Below are 689 nucleotides of genomic sequence, written 5' to 3' on the forward strand. Positions count from 1 at the left end.
TTAATGCCGTCACCCATTTACCCTTCCACCCCCCTCCCCACCATCAACCCTCAGTTTATTTCCCATAGTTAAGAGTCTCTCATGGTTTGTCTCCCTGTCTGATTTCTTCCCAGTTTTCCCTCCCTTCCCCTGTGGTCCTCTGCGCTGTTCCTTATATCCCACATAGGAGTGAAACCATATGATAATTGCCTTTCTCGGATTGACGTCTTTCGCTCAGCATAATACCCAGCAGTTCCACCCACGTTGATGTAAATGGCAAGTTTTCAAAAATATGAAACACTTCACGAATTTGTGTGTCATCCTTGGGCAGGGCCGAGCTAATCCTCTCAGAATCGTTCCAATTTTAGTATATGTGCTGTTGAAGCGAGCACGATACACAGTTTTCACAATCAAATTTTTTAAATATATTTTTTGCACAATTTCTGTTTCGTTCTTTAGTTTACTATAAAAGCTTCCCAATACTGCTATATTCCTCTTCTTAGACTTTGCTCCCAGATGATCTCAAGGTAAAGAAAGGGATGGATGGAGCGCTGTATGTGTCCCCATTGAGGTCTCCCATTCCCCCATCTATCTCACACACGATCTCATAGATCTCTCTTAGGTTTGGATTCTGTAATAATAAGCCTCCCTTCTGTTGGGTCAAGCGAGTTTCTGGGTTATTTGTTTTTTGGTGTTTATTTGTTGTGACA

General features: G+C 42.2%; 1 non-coding gene across 1 annotated transcript; it reads right to left on the reverse strand.

Moving 5' to 3' along the window:
* Positions 1 to 265: 265 nt before the first annotated feature.
* LOC117799610 lies at positions 266 to 371 on the reverse strand. Its single transcript, XR_004622991.1, has one exon. It is a non-coding gene; the product is annotated as a U6 spliceosomal RNA (small nuclear RNA).
* Positions 372 to 689: the final 318 nt, after the last annotated feature.

The sequence above is a fragment of the Ailuropoda melanoleuca genome, unplaced genomic scaffold, assembly GCF_002007445.2.
Source record: "Ailuropoda melanoleuca isolate Jingjing unplaced genomic scaffold, ASM200744v2 unplaced-scaffold53805, whole genome shotgun sequence".
Taxonomy (NCBI): Eukaryota; Metazoa; Chordata; class Mammalia; order Carnivora; family Ursidae; genus Ailuropoda; species Ailuropoda melanoleuca.